We start from the raw sequence: 16,041 nt of genomic DNA, 5'->3' as shown, positions 1-16,041 counted from the left end.
AAGAAAGAAAGAAAGAAAGAAAGAAAGAAAGAAAGAAAGAAAGAAAGGAAGAAAGAAAGATAATGATGTGAATGCTTATTTTTTAAAATGCCAATGAAACTGTTGTGCCTCAATAAGTGACATATCGAATTATAAGCCTTATCTGAATTTGTTTTGGACCTGACTGATAATCGTGCTGCAAAGCATTTTCAAAATGCTTATTTATAGCTTTCAGAGTTTATGGTTCTCATTTGGAGGGCCTACATTTCAACTTTAATTTGTTCACCTGGAATGGATCTGATGTTAGTTACAATATCTATAATTCACATGAAAATACTTCAGCATATGTAGTGTGATGTTGTGTGTGTGTGTGTGTGTGTGTGTGTGTGTGTATGTGTGTGTTGTGTTGGGGGAGAGGGCTTTAGATTAAGCTATGTTCCTGGAGCAGTTAGGCATTCTAATCAGACATGTACAATCTACTGAGCAACTAATGGCAGTCAAATCCAAATACACAGTTCAAAAATTTGAACATCAAAATTAGTAGTGATAGTAACAGATTATGTACCCCATAGAACAAAAGAAGGGCCACAAATCCATACTTATAAAAGTAAATATGAAATAAATCATTTAATAGGGAGAAGAAAATGTTCGGTCTTTCAGTAGAGAGAATAAAGGATTAGAAAATCATCATTGGCAAACATCTTAGTAACAAGTGTTTTCTTCAAAAATTACCAATAGATATTAAAATTAATAACAAATTTTAATGAGAAATAAGATATTTTTATGACCTCAAATTATCTATTTACAAGACATACATTAATAACAAAAGGAAAAATAACTTTACAATAGAAAAACTGGACAGACACCACAAAATTAACCTCCTGGCATAATGCATTGAAAAGGAAACAATATCACAATATCAATATGCCAAAAATGCATAATCTGAACCTAATCATGAGGACAGGTAAAATGTTAACATTTGGAGAATCTGGGGAAAGGACATATGGGGATTCTTTATACAATTTTTTTTTCAGTTTTTATGAAGTCTGAAGTTATTGAAAGTAAAAAAGATATTTTAAAAGGAAAAATTCAACCCAAACATGGTCTGTAAGTTTTCTATCACAAAGTCCACTGTACTTTATAGAAGACTGCTACAGGTCTTTCTGCAATTGTATCTTGGTTCGCACCAAGACTGCATTGTAAAGATTAAGGGCATTTTTATTGGTAAAATTTGTGGCTTTTTAAATGGCCTGTTGAATGTTAGAAACGGGTTTTTACTGGTAATTGAAGGGTGTTAATATGAATCAGCAAAACAATTTTAGACCCTGCCTCCCTAGCATGAAGAGAGCACAAAAATTCAATGAGATCTTATCTAAATTTCTAAACAAGTCTTTGCTCATCCACAAACAGGATTTTGGTTGCCTGATGCTCAGCTATGAAGATGGAAGAACCATTTGGAATCCTGGCTTTGACTTCTAATGAGCTTTTCCTGTAAATTGATTTTCAAATACCTAACTGAACAGAGAGCTGGTATACAGAACAGGTAAAGAAACAGTTTTTGTGCTTGCTTACCAATAAATGTTTAGTCAATGTGAGTGAGATTTAATTTGAGATTTACTTTTATTAGAACCTGTAGCAATGGGGAGTAGCTAGCTAATCCTCATTCACCTCAAATTCCTTTGGTGGCTAATGTTTATCTACTGAAAAAAGCTTAAAATCATAGGCACCCAAATTGGCTTAGGACAGTCTGCAACAATGTTGAAGTCAGAATGAAAATCTCAAGGTACATTCCCCATTGTTCTCTACCTACAACCTTTGCAATGAAATAAAAAGAAGTTGATTCCTAACTATTAAATTATGAAGTAAGATGCAGGAACAAAAGAAAGTTGTATTGGAAATTTCAAGGTTTAAGCTCAAAGAGACTCCATATTTTCATAGGATAATGGAAGAATTAAACATTTGTAGACAAAATAGGGCTTTCAGTTCAGCATTTTGCTTTTCTGCATGTTAGGTGGCTTTTGTCTTGCTTAAAATTTCATATCACAGATGTGCTCATGAATGGGTTTATGTGTCTGTACACATTTGCATGTATGTCCTCTTTTGTCTGAGGAGTCTAGGTAGTTTAGTTTCTGTTTAAAAATAAGGAATTATTGGGGCACCTGGGTGGCTCAGTCAGTTAAGCAGCTGCCTTCGGCTCAGGTCATGATCCCAGGGTCCTGGGATCGAGCCCCACATCGGGCTCCCTGCTCCGCGGGAAGTCTGCTTCTCCCTCTCCCACTCCCCCTGCTTGTGTTCCCTCTCTCGCTGTGTCTCTCTCTGTCAAATAAATAAATAAAATCTTTTAAAAAAAAGGAATTATTACATGATATTTCATTCATTCTTTCATTCAACAAATACTTATTGAGAACTTACAATGTGTCAGGGATTATTCAGGTATTTAGGATAAATCTATTACAAATCAAAAAGACACAGATTCCAGCACTAGTGCAGTTACATTCTTTTTCACTTAAGAAAATATTTCCAGACTGGAAGGGGAAGATGGCAGCAGATTAGAAGGATCCTAGGCTCACCTCAACCCATGAATACAACTAGATAACTGTCAAATCATCCTAAATACCTCAGATCAACCTGAAGACTGGCAGAACAAACTCTACAACTAAAGGTAGAGAAGAGGCCACATCAAAGTAGGGAAGTACAGAGACATTGTTTAAGACAGAAACGGATGTGGTCACTGAAGTCATGGAGAAGGGAAAGAGATGGACTAGCACCCAGAGGAGCCCACACAGGTAAGATGAATCCCTATAGCAACTGGCTTGGAAAGTGAGAGGGACCAAATTTCATGAATTCTTGCAACTAGTCGGGCTTAAAGACTGGAGTTTAAAGATCAGGGGGCTTGGCTTGGGGAGAGCCTAGGGCATTGGGGCTGCTCTTGTAGAGAAGGCAGGCAAACAGCCCACGGACATAGAGTGTGCCAACAGCGATCTGAAGAGTACCTGGGACATGGTAGGGAGGTTATTTGCTCATCTTGAGCATGTCCCAGAGAGGCAGCATTCATGAAGAGACCTGTCCAGGAACAAAGAACTGGCCAGTGTCATTTCCCTCTGCCATCCCCTCAGCATAAACACAGGGCCACCTGTGGGAGCCAGGGTAGCACAAACACTGCTACTTGCTTACACCAAGCCCCACCCCACCTCCATACACACTGGTAGAATCACCCTTCTCAGTCATTTGCCTCAGTCATGGTGCAGCAGATCTCCTCCCCAAGAAGACAAGTCCAAGCCCCTACAAAAGCCCCATCTCCTGACCTGGGAGTTTTGCAGAGCTTCAGTCCAGCAGCAGTAGTGACAGGTCTCATTTCATAAGCAGATCAGAGCACACCTAGTTGAAACTCACCAAATTCAGGCCAGGGACCAAATACTGCTCACAACGGGCAAAAAGAGCCTCTGCAGATGGCTGGTCTGAAGGATAAAGCAGCCAGTACACCACAGCAGACCATGCATAGCACATACTGGAAACACTACCTGAAGCACCAGGCCCTGGGGAAGAGGGGACACTACATTGCAAGGCACTATAGGACCTCTTCTTCATAAGCCCATTACCCTCCAGGACAGGAGATGTAGCTGACTTTCCTAACACAGAGAAACAATCACTGAGACTTAGATAAAATGAGAAGACAAAGGAATTTGTCCTAAATGAAAGAATTGGACAAGGCCACGGCTAGAGATCTAAGAGAAAAAGACATAAGTAACATGCCTGATAGAGAATTGAAAGTAATGATCATAAAGATACTCACTGGACTTGAGAAAAGAGTGGAAGATATCAGTGAAACCCTTAACACAGAGATAAGGAATGATGTAGAGAAAGTGTTCAATAAACAAAATGAGAAACACACTTGGTAGAATGAACAGAAGGTTGGAAGAAGCAGAGGAATGAATTAATGACCTAGAAGACAGAGCAATGGAAAGTAATCTAGTAAAGAAAAGAGAAAAAAAAGAACTATGCAAAATGAGAATAGACTTAGGGAACACAGTGACTTCATACAACGTAAGACATTCCAATTACAGGGATCCCAGAAGAAGAAGAGAGAGAAAAGGAGACAGAAAATTTATTTGAAGAAACAATAGTTGAAAACTTCCCTAACCTGGGGAAGGAAACAAATATCCAGATCCAAGAGTCACCAGACACAAAAATAAACTCAAAATGGATGAAAGACCTAAATGTGAGACCTGAAACGATAAAAATCCTAGAAGAGAGCACAGGCAGTAATGTCTCTGACATCAACTGTAGAAACATTTTTCTAGATATGCCTCCCAAGGGAAATACAAGCAAAAATAAAATATTAGGACTTCATCAAAATAAAAAGCTTCTGCACAGCAAAAGAAGCAACAAAACTAAAGGGCAACCTACTGAATGGGAAAAGATATTTGCAAATGACATATCTGATAAAGAGTTAGTATTCAAAATATGTAAAGAACTTAAAGAAATCAACACCCAAAAAACAAATAATCCTATTTAAAATGGGCATTAGAAATGAACAGACATTTCTTCAAAGAAGACATCCAGATGGTCAACAAACACAAAAAAAGAAGCCCAACATCACTAATCATCAAGGAAATGCAAATCAAAGCTAGTAAGATTATCACCTCACACCTGTCAAAATGGCTAAAATAAAAAACACAAGAAACAAGTGTTGGCAAGGATGTGAAGAAAAAGAAACCCGCTAGCATTGTTGGTAGGAATGCAAAGTGGTGCAGCTACTGTGGAAAACAGTATGGAGGTTCCTCAAAAAGTTAAAAATAGAACCCTATGATCCAGCAATTGCACTACTAGGTAGTTACCTAAAGAACACAAAAAATACTAATTCAAAGGGATCCATGCACCTGATGTTTATATATTTATAATATATATTTACAATAGCCAAATTATGGAAGCAATCCAAGTGTTCATAAATAGATGAGTGGATAAAGAAGAGTTGGTGTACAATGCGATATTATTCAGCCATAAAAAGGAATGAAATCTTGCCATTTGCAAAGAGATGGATGGAGCTACAGGGTATAATATTAAGTGAAATAAGTCAATCAGAGAAGGACAAATACTATATGATTTTACTTATATGTGGAATTAAAAAAAAAAGTAAATCAGCAAAGAAAAAAAAGAGAGAGACAAGCCAAGAAACAGACTCTATTAATTACAGAGAACAAACTGACGGTTACTGAGGGGAGGTAGGTGGGGGAATGGGTGAGATAGGTGATGGGGATTAAGGAGGGCACTTTTCGTGATGAGCACTGGGTGATGTATGGAACTGGATCACTATACTGTACACCTGAAACTAATATAACATTGTATGTTAATTATACCGGAATTAAAATTTAAAAATTAAAAAAATATTTTCCTTAGGATCAATTCTATGTAAATATAACCTAGGTTTGTTATAGAAAATTGGAATTCTTTTTTTTTTTTTTTTTTTAGAAAACTGAAATTCTTTAGGGCTTTTAAAATTCTCCACCTATTTCTTTGGGATTCCATGCCAATAAGAACAAGATAAAGTAAAAAGAAGAAAGGAGAAGAAAGGTTAGTGCTATTGTGTTACAAATATTCAGAAGCCTAGAGTCTACAAAATCAATCAAACAACCAAACTGATTGGGAAATGTTACAGAAGGAAAAACTAATGAATAATAATAGTAAGACTGAAATAGAAAGGGGATTAGGATTAAATACCACTTCAACTGGCAATTTCTGGACCTGTGTAATTGGGGACTCCTCAGGGTCAAAAGGGCTCTAAAGTTACCTTTACTTTAGGGATATACAGTGATGTTGACCTCAGTCTACAATATTCACCTGAATTCTGAGAAGCCTGAACATTTCATTGCAAACCATGCCAGGTACCAAAACATCAGGTTGTTTCTGCTTCACCCAAGGATTTCAGAATGGAAGTGAAGTTTCAATCATACAGAAAATATAGGGATAGAATTAAATTTTCTGCTTCATTATCTAATATTCCATACCTCTTTCAGGATATATAATTGAGATTATTAATCTGCAGATATCAGCTACAGGTAACTCTATAAAAAACAAACTGTTGATTGATTTGAGTTTGGTTTCTCATTTAAATATACTATTACTAGGGGAAATGTGCCTTTTTATTCTCAGATGGTCAATTACCAATTACAGTAATTGTTGCAGGGAGAATAAATGCTAAAATTTGTGGACAAAGTTTGAGGAAAAATAGGATATTTGCATAGTCTCAGAGTATATCCCTCAAGATAGCTATCAATTACAAGGAAAAAAAAAATAGTAACACTGAAGAAAGCCAGAAGCTACCTCCTTAACCAAATGATCTAGGTTAACATTGCTTTTTTTAGTAAATACAATACATCACCATAATACGCTTTTGATACGATGCAGTGGGACAAATGGACATAGCAAATGGACATTATTCCTGGGGTATTCTTGCCAAAATTATATAGCCTCAATCTAATGAGAAAACATCAGACAAAGTCAAATGGAGAGACATCCTACAAAATAACTCCCATACTCATCAAAAATGTCAAGGTATGAAATACAAGAAAAAACTGAGGAGCTGTCACAGACTGGAGAGTATATAAACATAACAAATAAGGGCAGTGTGGAATTTTACACTGGATTCTGATACAGAAAAAGGATATTAGAAGAAAAAATGTTGAAATTTGAATGTGGTCTGCAGCCTAGTTAATAATATTGTACCAACATTAATAATTGTTCTATGATTATATAAATTTTTAACATCAGAGGCAGCTACTGTAAGGGTATATATAAACTGTAATATTTTCACAACTCTTCTATAAGTCTGAAGTTATTTCAAAAAAAAGAAAAGAGTGGATTACATTGTGGAATATTTAATCCAAAGAAAATTGTTAATTCAATAACATATAATGTGGCATTATGCTTTCTAGAATAACCATAAATAAGTGAAATTTTCTCCCCTGCATTCCTCCAGATTGAGGCCTGATATGCTTCAATTTTCATTCAGCCACATATTTGTTACGACTCAACTACAAATCCAAATACTGCTTTGTAATGGCAAGTACACCCTTAACTAAGGTATGATTTTTGTTACTATAATCATTTTGTATCATTATCAAAGTAAGCTACACAGATCAAACAAGAGGTTTACATGCCAAGGTATCCATTTAACTCTTTCCAGAGAGACTTCATTCTGGCAAAGAGAATATAGTACCTAAACTTTATCATTGCTTTTACTGCAAGCATATGATGTAAATGTCAGAAAGTGCTCTCCGAAACTTTTGTGTCAGCTTTAATGGGGCCTATTAATACAACTGAAAGTGAAAATTTCCTCCTTAAAAAAATGATATCACAGAGACCTTTGCAACTGAAAAATATTTGAACTCTAAATTTTAAATATTATTTCTTCACAGCTGAACACTGCTTAGCAGAACATTGCTTAAAAAACTGTAATGAGAAATCTTGAAGACTTGTGTGAAGTGATCTGAACTCCAAATAAACTGGAATCTGCTTGCCTTTTCTCAGTAGCAAATATTTAGTTCTTTACTACATTTTTTTTCTCTGTACATACTCAGTACCAAGACTTTTAGATAATTTAGGTTACTCAGTAGGATCCAAACCTGCAAGGCAGTAACATAGGTAGTATCTGGTTCATGGCTCTTGATCATTACTGTCTATTTAATTTCACCACTGTTACTTAATTGACCCATATCACAAGTTGAAGACCACAAAATTTCTACTTGGTCACCGTTACAATAATCTGTGCTAATGGAAATAACTTCAATGCTTCAGTACTAATCTAATTTCTCCATGATATCATACGTTAGGTCCTAGCCTTGATTAAATAACTCTGCAAATAAATTAATAGCATTCTCTATTTAATTAGAAATTGTCACCAGAATTATTTTAAGGATAAATTAAATTATTACTTGCATAAGCTGTGTAATATTCCATGCAAATTGTCTTCTCATAGGAACAAGAAGATAAGCTGACATCCTCTTTATTCCCTATGTTTCCTTCCCATTTCCTCTGTTCCATAATTCACTTGATATATCTATAATACTTTCTCCATTCATCACCTAAATGATTTGCAGGACATTACTCCATAATGCTCAGTATTTCCACTCTTCCCTGAACTACACAATAGTCCCACCTTATCTGTGGGGGATACTTTCCAAGACCTCAAAGGATGCCTGAAACAGTGGATAGTACTACACCCCTATATATACTATTTTTGCTATACATTCATACCTATGATAAAGTTTAATTTACAAATTAGGCACCGTAAGAGATTAACAACAGTAACTATTAATAAAATGGAACAGTTGTAACAGTATGCTGTAATCAAAATTATGGGAATATGGTCCCTCCCAAAATACTATGTTATACTCTGTTCACTCTCCTACATGTGATGGATGATGTGAGATGATAAAACGCATGCATCATCAGAAGAAGAGAGGTGAATTATGTAGGCATTGTGACATGGCATTAGGCTATCATTCACCTTCTGACAACATGTCAGAAGGAGGATGATCCGCTTCCAGAGCATGGCTGACAGTGGGTAGCTGAAACCACCTAAACAAAACCATGGATAAGGAGGGACTATTATAATTTGCATGACTGTTCACCCTGATAACCTTTCCAAAACCAGAGACCCTATGTTTCAAAAACATCTTGACCCTAACAACCACCATCTCCCTTTTAGCTCCCCACACAGCTAGGAAGTGCTTCCCATGGAGCACATCATCACCTGCACGGATTCACCTCCAAACTCTGTTAACCGCAGCAGTTTGGAATCTTCCAGTGTGTGCATCCTTCAAAGTCTGAACGTCCCTGCATAACTCGAACTCTCCCTCCTGTCCTGTCACCTCACCTCCCAGCCTCGCTCAATTCCTTACCGAGCCCGACCATGGTCAGTCAGTAAGCCGTGCTCTCTCATCAGCAGCCAAGAGCTGGCCTATTGTTTTACATACCCTAGCAGTTTCCAATTCTATGTTAATATTGCTGTTTCTCCGTATCCATTTGAAAGGACTAAACATAGCAAAATTCACATTATTGTGCCAGTTGACCTCACTACAAGGCATAGAGTTGAACTACATCTGAATACTGAATATTAATCACAAATTATTATTTTATTTATCTTAAATTAACTCTCTTCCATAACCTCCCTCCCCAGTAGTTTTCACCTTTGCCCATCTCTAGATGCAGTCAAATCTATGAGCAAACGACTTCATCTCCTTATTGATTTAAAATGTTAAAAATACCCAAATAAGTTTCTTCAAATTCCTTTTCCTCTTTATCTAATGTTCTTTAATTCCTGATTTTTTATTTATTTACTTTCTAACACAAAGAGAGGAGATGACATAAAAAACTGAAGAAAAAAAGGACCTGCCATTTCCTTACTGGGTATCCTTAAGCTAATTCTTTATCACAGCAATTTCTTCATGTGTAAAATATATATACCTTAAAGATGTTCTGAAAATTAAAAGAGATATTCTAAGACCTGACAGAGAATACTCCATAGCTGATTATTTTTCAAAGAGGTCCATGCTTTCCCTTTCCCTTAAGCTTTTAATCTCATTATCTTTTTTCTTTTTGTCCAATCAACTCCTTCCTCTTCTACCCTTTCAAGTCACCCTGTCTCTTGACTGTTTTCATCTCAGTTTATAAACACACTCAATTTCCCCAGTTCTTAAAACAAAAAAATCACCTTCTCTCTTTACCCTGTGTTTTGCTCAGGTTATTTCTTATCCCTTATCTCTACTTACCTCACAGCCATGCTGTTCTTGAAGATGTCATCTAGGTTTGCAGACTATACTTCCTTATTTAACCTCAACTGCAACACACTGACACCAGGATTTCTTGTCCATTACCTCCTAAAACTCTTCCTTATCAAAGTTTCCTTATCAAATGATTTCTTCATTTCCAAATCAGACGACTGGTTCTCTTTTCCATAAATTCTGACCATACTGCAATATTCAGAACTATTATCCCCTCTGTATTGCCTCTCTTTCCCTTATAGCTTTATGACACTGTATTTTCTTGGCCTTTTCTTGTGTCTTTCTAAGGGACTCTGTTCTGTATTCTTTAATGGTTAATTTTTCTTCAGTTACCTCTTGGAAGTATATTTCTTCAAATTCAGGACAATCTTCTTAGTTGATATACCACACTTAGTGTCAACCGTGCTCCTGGTTTTATGAACTCATCATCCAGAATACTCCCAAGTGTATACATCAGCTCTGGCCTTCCTACTGTGTTCCAAATCGATACTTCCAAGTGGCTACATAATGCTAGCTCCACAGTGATACCCTTTTAGAACCTCAAATACATTAAATCAAAACTTGAACTCATATGCCCCACTCAAGTCTGTTTTTTATGTTTCCTTTCAGAATTCATGGCACTGCCACATTTCCAGTCACCTTGATTTAGTGTTAAAGAAATATTTAAGTCTTTTTTTCAGCTAATATAGTCGATCAACACATCCAGCCGATTTTAATATAAAACATTCTGAGATTTGACCCCTTCATTCCATTCACTTTTTATTCTCTCAGATACTTACTATACATTTATTGATCTAAAACCAGAGCTTTTTCTAAAGTGGATTATAAGTCCTTCCCCAGTCATTCTTCCTAATGCCTTTTAATTTTTATCATCTAAAACATAGATCTAATCTACATCACTACTATCCTTGAAAAGACAGAGAGAGAGATGATTCACATTACAAAAAAACAGGATAATTTTTCACAGATCAATTTTGGGCATGTGACCTAAGCACACTCTAACTGCAAAAGTTATCATCTGCTATGCCTCTTACCCTGCACCATAATCTCTAGCCATGCTGAATTTCATTTACCTGTTACTGCCCCTTTCAGAATCACATCCTCCTGTTACCTCAAAGCCAACTTTTTTTTTTAAAGATTTATTTATTTGAGAGAGAGACAACGCATGCACAAGATGGGTGAGGGGGAGAGGGAGAGGGAGAGAATCTCAAGAAGACTCCCTGCTGAGCATGGAGCCCCACTTGGGGCTCGATCTCATGATCCTGAGATCAGGACCTGAGCCGAAATCAAGAGTTAGAGGCTTAACTGACTGAGCCACCCAGGCGCCCCCAAAGCCAACTTTTAATACTCAGATTAAATGTCTTCCAGATTCAAATTTGCTTTATAATAAAGGAGTACTTTGTAACTGCATTATAGAATAAGACCAGTTTACCTTTACTGGAATTTTGTATGCACTAGTGGTCCCATATAGGATTGTCACTTTCTGAGGACATACGTTTTAATACAATTGTTCAGACTCTGACCTACAGACTGGCTGCATAAAAATCACCTGAATTGCTTGTTAAAAATCAGATCCTAGTGTCCCCTTTTGACTAACTCCATCACTACCTCTAGGGATAAGGATCCAAGAATCTGCTTCTTAATAAGCTGGTATTATATACACTAAAGTAAAGCACAACTGATGAACTGAAATAGCACTGACTTTGGAATCAGATACATTTTTGTCTTTGATTGTATGACCTCTCAGCATAAATTTTCTTACCCATAAAATGAGAATAAAAATAATATCGAGCACATGAATCAGGTAGAAAAAAATAAATACAATAAAATATGCCTGGGGCGCCTGGGTGTCTCAGTGGGTTAAGCATCTGCCTTCAGCTCAGGTCGTGATCCTGGAGTCCCAGGATCAAGACCCAGGACTGAGCCCAGCATAGGGCTTCCCACTCAGTGGGGAGTCTGCTTCTCCCTCTGTCCCTCCCCCTGCTCGTGCTCTCTCTCTCTCACTCTCTCAAGTAAACAAAATCTTTAAAAAAATAAGTAAAATAAAATAGGCCTAAAATATCATAGACATTCAATGATATATAATTTTCCTTCTTTAACTCCATTCCCCAAACACTATACACTCAGAAATGACATATTGATATTTCAAATATATATAGCAGATATTATCTATCATAATACCTTACACATCAGAAGGGCTACAAAATGTTTACTTTCAGAGATGGCAGTAAGGAGGGAAAATTTCTTTATAGAAATACTGTATTAGTATGCAAGACACTGTAATTAAGGCAAATTTTAGACTATTTAAAGATCATTTGTGAGTACTTTATGAAACCTATCGATGATAATGAAAAATAGTAATGATTCACTACCAAACTTCACGGAAGACTACTTTCATTTTTAAAGAAAGAGTATTTACATTTAGATCTGGGTAATGGTAAATTCACTGTGCACTGTGGCTCAAGCAAGGCATTTAACAGCAATTTAACAATTGCCTTCTAGGTACAATTGAGAAATATAGGTCTGATAATTGTACTGCTGGGTATATTGGTAGATGCCTAAACACTGGTTTTCTAAACAATTATATATTGCCATGAAGAGGTAGCCACTGGGCATTTAAAAAAATGTATTTTGAATCATGGCACTGGGAGATAAAGAGATTGAAATCCAGCTCACATTCAACACACCAAGCCATGTGCCTGGGGTGGCACTATACACATCTGCAAGGAGCACATCTACAAAAGTGTATTTCTGCTCTCACAGCTCTTTTGCCCAAAGGGAGTGCCATTTTTTAATATGCTCAAAACTTTGTATGGGGGTCTTATAGATTAGTCTCAAGTTGGTTCCTACAAACAAAAATGTGGAGATGTAGAAGACAGAGTTTCCCATACACAAGGCGCGATACGATTCTGTACATCCCAGCACAGTCGCCAAAGTGATGATAACCTTAGCCAGGTCCATAGTTTCCTAAAGCCCAATAGGGTATAGGACGGGAAAGGAAGTAAAGTGGACAACTGGCAAGGCATAGTGCTAGGGACAAAGGATGACCAGTAACTAAAGACAAGATGGTAATGAGGATAAACCACCAGCTGCCACCAGGATAGAGAGGACACTGAGTAACAGACACCCTCACCCCTCCCATGCACACTCTGTAAACCTCCTGAACTTAATGGAAGTTCAGGCCAAAGAGTGGATGAACCTGAACTGACTAAGATTAAATTTTTACCAGCTGGCAAAATTGGAGATGAACATAAAAATCAATTTAAGTAATATAAAAAGTAAAATACTGCATGGCCTGAGACTCCACCTGCTCTACAAATGTAGATTGAATTTAACTATTTGAAAGCTAAGGTAAATTAGATTATATTTATATAATCATTGCACTTATCATAATTAAAAAGAAAAACAGACAACTCAGAGGAAAACTCCATATGGTTGATTAGCTTAACTGCTATTTTGGAATATACAGACATTTCTAAGAAATGCCTTTATCAATATTACTTCTTGCACTTTCTCTCTTGCTTCTCACAAAAGACTATCCTTGTTTTTAAGCACCTGCCAAATACATTTTTAAAAGCATCCATGAAATAGCACAACTGTTTTACATCAGTAATTTTATTGCATATGAATGGAAAATTAAGTGAAATGCAGCGCTGCAAAAATTCTAAAGAAAATTAGGCTTGCAATTATAAACTTAACTTTTAATATCACACTTTCTACTGTTACCAAGATTGTATAACTAAGTCTTCAGCTTTTTAATTAGGAATGTCATTCCCTTTAGGGCCTGACGTATGCCACTGATTAGATCCTAAACCATCCAGAGAAAGATGCAGAGTCCTAAAGCCTGGTCAGTCTCAGTCCTGCTTTTCTGTAGCCTGAATATAATTAGTTGATGTTGTATCTGGCCTCTGTACCAAACTCACAAACTGAATGGAGTATTTATGTTTCTTGCTTAAATGGCAGAGACACCCAAAATTAATGTGTCTGCTCATTGCTTCTGTGCTAGAATTATATAATTTGACTCACTCCCTGTACATGAGACAAGATTTTTTTGTTACTTGTTTTTTACTCTTTCTAAAAACATAATTACTTAAATTTGAATGGAATAAAAATAACTCTCTAGCATATGAAATTAAAATGATGTGCTTAGTAGCACTAGAAACTGTATAAAGAAAAAGGATCAAGATACTTTGTCACAGAAAGGCAAAAATGAAAGTTCTGTGAATCTGGGTAATTTATCTTGTAAAGCAAAATATCATTATTTCTAAAATATCTTTTATCTTTTAAAAATGACAAATACTGGGTCGCCTGGGTGGCACAGTCGGTTAAGTGTCTCTTAGTTTCCGCTCATGGTTATGATCTCAGGGTCCTGGGAGGGAGTCCCCATGATAAGCTCAGGGCTCAGCGGGGAGTCTGCTTAAGATGATCTCACCCTCTGCCCTCCCCCCACCCCGAGGGCATGCACATGTGCTCTCTCTCTCTCTCTCTCTCTCTCTCTCAAATAAACAAAATAAAAATGACAAATACTTTTTTTTGTTGATTACAGAAACGTGAAAATCCATAAAATAAACTAAGAAAATTAAACTTACTCATAGTTCATATGTAAGAGACAGAATCCCATATTTTGATGAGTTCCGTTCCATTCCCCTCCAGAGGAGAAAAAGTGCACAAAAAGTACAGTTAAAAAAAAACAGATTTATGTGGTTTGGGAATTTTTTTCTTGATAATGTATTCTTAACATCTTTGAGTATAATGAAATATTCATCCACAGCACCATTTTTAAAGGCTGCACAAGATAAGATACCATTGTAAAATTTTAACACAAATTGATTAGCCCATCTCTTATTGTTAAGCTTAGTTGGTAAATTTTTTAGCTCTGATAAATCAGGCTTTGATAAATAATTGATGTAATGGAATATTTATGAACATCCATAAACAAAATTCTTAAGGACCAACTCTTAAGGCTTAATAGCAGGCCACAGAGTATCCACTTTTATTGCTTTTTGCTGTTATTGTTGTAGTCATGGCCAATTCATCCTCAAGAGACTCTCTACCAGTATCAATCCCCTGTGCAATATTTCAGAGTATTCAGCTTCCCAAAGCTTTACTGACATGGAGCATTTCCCTCATTTTACTCCATTTTAAGATATGTGCCATATCCATTTTACTTTGCATTTGTTTACTTACCAATGACTTTTAATGTTTTTTAAATGTTTATTACTTGTATATATTCATATACAATTTTTTAAATTCTTGTTCTTTTTACATATTAAATGGAGTATTTATCTTTTTCTTCATTTTGAAGAGCTTCTTTATAAATAATATTTTGTGTAAAATATATTGCCAATATTATTTTTACCGATTTACTGTTGCTCTTTTAAACTCTTTATTCAAGTGTAGTATAGGTACAGAAAAGTACACACCTTGATAAATTTCACAAACTGTATCCATTTGTGTAATTAGCACCCGTATATGCAAACAGAGCATACTGACACCAGAGACCTTTCTGCTCCTTCTAGTCCTTATTTCCCCCTCCACAGGCGATTAATATTCTGACTTCTAACAGCTAGTTCCGTTTGTTAGTTTAGCTTCATTTGTTTGTTTCTTTTAGTTTCACATAATTGGAATTATACTATATGTCCTCTTTTGTGCCTGGTTTCTTTAATCAACACTGTATTCCTGAAATAAATTTCGTTGCATCCATAGCGTTGCATTCATCCCATTGAATTCCACTGCATTCTACTGTGTGACTTTAATACTACTGGTGACAGGCATTTGGGTAGTTTTCAGTTTGGAGCTATTAAGTAGAGTGATGCATATTAAATATATGATGGTCACTATTCGAAATAAGTAGAAGAGCTGGAATATAAAGTTTAGGAACGCTCCAACAAAGAGGAAATAAAATTAAGAGATAAAAAATGTGAGGAAAAAACATAAGAGATCCAGAAGACAAATCTACAAGATGTAACAACAGAAAATAAAACAAACTAACAAAAAAATCAAATTGAGAAGATAAAATCATTTGAAAAATAAAATAAGCATAATTTCCCCAGAGGAAGAAGAAAGAAACCTTCAGATTAAAAGGGACTACCTTGCAAGAGCAGGACAAGTGAAAGCTGACCCATAATTGGACATAGTAATATGAAACTTAACTATTTCAAGAATAAAGTCATCCTTAGGAGGCAGGGAGGGTGGTTGGGTGAAATGGGTGAAGAGGTTCAAAAAGTGCAAACTTCCAGTTATAAAATAATTAAATCATAGGTGACTACAGTTGACAATA

This window comes from Callorhinus ursinus, unplaced genomic scaffold, assembly GCF_003265705.2.
Source record: "Callorhinus ursinus isolate GAN/ISIS: 27379988/994484 unplaced genomic scaffold, GSC_fseal_2.0 scaffold4, whole genome shotgun sequence".
Classification (NCBI taxonomy): Eukaryota; Metazoa; Chordata; class Mammalia; order Carnivora; family Otariidae; genus Callorhinus; species Callorhinus ursinus.
This window is presented reverse-complemented; position numbering follows the sequence as displayed.